The 3,270-nt window shown below is 39.5% G+C and overlaps 1 pseudogene; it reads right to left on the reverse strand.

Moving 5' to 3' along the window:
* Nucleotides 1–506: 506 nt before the first annotated feature.
* On the reverse strand, nt 507–2,435 carry LOC108514561 (MOB-like protein phocein pseudogene; annotated as a pseudogene).
* Between the last annotated feature and the right edge of the window lie 835 nt (nt 2,436–3,270).

Genomic DNA, 3,270 nt, shown 5'->3' on the forward strand with positions numbered 1-3,270 from the left:
AAAAAAAAAAAAAAAAAAAAAAAAAAAAAAAACCATGGATCACACACCAGGGCCTATCATGGGGAGGGGGGAGGGGGAGGGATTGCATTGGGAGTTCTACCTGATGTAAATGATGAGTTGATGGGTGCTGACGAGTTGATGGGTGCAGCACACCAACATGGCACAAGTATACATATATAACAAACCTGCATGTTATGCACATGTACCCTAGAACTTAAAGTATAAAAAAAAAAAAAAAAAAAACCATGGGTGCCACACTGGTGAATATACAGCTTATGAATAACTTAAAAAGTATTTCCCATTTTAAAAGGCAAACCCAGCATACAATACATGTATAACATGTATAATACATGTATAACCCATACAATACATGTATAACCCAGCTATACTATACATGAAGTAGCTATAATATGGATTATACTACTAATGAAGAAGCTATAATATGGATATATGATTGATGTGTCTAAAATGATATATACAGTACATAATTCATGTTAGATAGGTGATCAGTACATTTTTCCATATGATTCCGTTCTTGCTTCACTTTCCCCAGAAACTGAATTCTGTACTTCCTCTTCTAATATTGGTATAATCAGGTTATCGCAGGACATCAAATCATATTTCATCTATTTCATCACAAATTTAGTAAACCGATGACACAAAAATATTTCATTTTCATATTCATCAAATATCTGCCAATTTTGAAAATAAGCATGCAAAAATATCCTGTAAATCCTAAGGCATACTGATCCTAGTTTTGCTACAGATTATTCCTTTATGCTAACCCTGCTGGTAAAATATTTATTGCCATTCAGAAGACATGCAGCGCCATCAAGTGTGTGTCTAGTATAGGCTATAGCAGGACACTCTTGGAGTTGTATGAGCAGCACAAAGAAAAATCTATTGTTCAGTTGCTGTCATTTGAGTGCAAGTATCTGGATGGCATTCACTCTGAAGTTTGACAACAAGTCCATTTAGCTCAAGGCAGAATTACCTTAAATGTCCATACTTCTCTAAGTTTCATCTGGGCCTTCAGATGGTTCAAGAATTTTGTCAATATTGGATATTGAATATGTTCTGTTGAATATACTGTTGAACAGCTAGTGTACTGTCTATTTCTTCAAAGGATTCATCAGGTCAGTTATAAAAATCCTGTGCCCAGCCTGTTCCGCCTCAGCACGCCACCCGCTCCACCATGACCATAGTATCAGCGTCTGGGCCTATTGGCTTGATTTAATAAGTAAGAGTACCAGTAATTGTTTAGAAGTAAAATGGATTTATTAAAGGATTTTTAAGAAAAAGCACTTGCTTTTATCTGCATTTTAAAAGGAGAATTGACATTACAGATGAAATAAAGATGAATACAGAAGAGAAGATCCTACTTTACATGCAAAATAATATCTATAAAATGGGATTAGTAATTTCTTCCTAGAGAGCTTGTGAGAACTAGAGATAGTGAATTATAAAGCACACAATAGGGGTTCATTTATTTATTCATTTGGCAAATATTTATTGAGCACCTGCTATGTGCAAGGCACCCATTTAGGTAAAACTGAAAAACATATGTCTTTGTGAAGTTTACATGGTAATTTTTCATCCCATGTGCCAAAGAGATAATGGGAGGAATGACTACCATCTTTTAGAAACTTGTGGTATCATTTTGGAGATTAAATGTTATGTTTTATGTGGCTGTAGAAAGCAAAACTAGAGCCAGGCATGGTGGCTCATGCCTGTAATATCAACACTTTGGGAGGCTGAGGCGGGAGAATGACTTGAGCTCAGGAGTTTGAGACCAGCCTGGGCCACATAGTGAGAGCTCGTCTCAACAAAACATAAAAAAATTAGCTGGGTACAGTTAAGCTTGCCTATAGTCCCAGCTACTCTGGAGGCTGAGTTGGAAGGATAGTTTGAGCCCAGGAGGTTGAGGCTGCAGTGAGCCGTGATCGCACCACTGCACTCTAGCCTGGGTGGGAGTGTGAACCTGACTCAAAAAAAATTTTTTTTAAAAAGCAAAAAAAAAAAAAAAAAGCAGAACTAGGACCAACGGATGGTCTTTCAAGGGCAGTGGTTTTCATAATTAAAGGAAAATCCTGTTTACAACCAGGACTGACCAAGAATGGGATGGGGCCGCCTCTGGGAGCAGAGAGGCATGGGCTGGAGGTGATTCTGTTAGTGGAAGTATTTTGTAGGGAATTTGAGACCTCGTATCAAGGATCTCTGCAGTGTGGGCAAGGGGGGAATATGAAATCCATGTTTCCTTCTGCCTCTTAATTTCGAGATGCTGGAACTGGGATGGGAAGCCAAAGCCATTGACCAGAACCAGGGCTACAACTCAGGGGTGAGTGTGGGAGTTTAAATGCAGGATCCACACTGGCTACAGCTGAACTGGAGCCACAGATTCCTGTCACTTTCTGCCTCCAGGGATCAAGTACCATGGGTTTCAACCTGACTAGCCTGAAGGTTTGGGAGGCCCCATCAGGGGATGGGGGCAAGTTACTTTCCATAAAAGAATGAGGAGGCTATATCTGGTGACCAGAAACAAACATGAAGGCAGAGGGTAATAAGGATGATACACACAATTTATTCAGTTCCTACTTCTTTTACTTTAGTATTCCTAATCTGTAAAAACATCATGAAAAAAAAACGTATGATGAATCTAATTTTACAGATGAAGAGACTGAGGGTCTGAGATGTAGAATAGCTAACCTAATTTAGTGGAAAGCCAGGACTTGAACTTGCTGTCTCTGTGCTTCATCTACCCCAGATGGCTCCCTAATGAGTAGAATGAGACCTGTGTGCCAACCCGGGCCTGGTTCTCATGCTCCCACAACTGTGAAGTGAGAGGGCTCAACAATTTCAAATTCAATTCAACCACCACCTCCTGAATACTAACTAGGTTCCAGGACCTGGCTAGAAGCAGAGACACTAGGATAGAAAAGACAGTGTTCTGCTTTCAAGGAGTTCACAGAAGAGTCGAGGAGGTAAGTTTATATCAGATTATCACAAAGCAGTGTGCTTAATGGTGCTTAAATCTTTTCATGTTTCCACATTTTCTTTTTTTTTTTTTTTATTATACTTTAAGTTCTAGGGTACATGTGCATAACGTGCAGGTTTGTTACATATGTATACTTATGCCATGTTGGTGTGCTGCACCCATCAACTCGTCAGCACCCATCAATTCATCATTTATATCATGTATAACTCCCCAATGCAATCCCTCCCTCCTCCCCCCTCCCCATGATAGGCCCCAGTGTGTGATGTTCCCCTTCC

The sequence above is a fragment of the Rhinopithecus bieti genome, unplaced genomic scaffold, assembly GCF_001698545.2.
Source record: "Rhinopithecus bieti isolate Rb0 unplaced genomic scaffold, ASM169854v2 scaffold_30846, whole genome shotgun sequence".
Taxonomy (NCBI): Eukaryota; Metazoa; Chordata; class Mammalia; order Primates; family Cercopithecidae; genus Rhinopithecus; species Rhinopithecus bieti.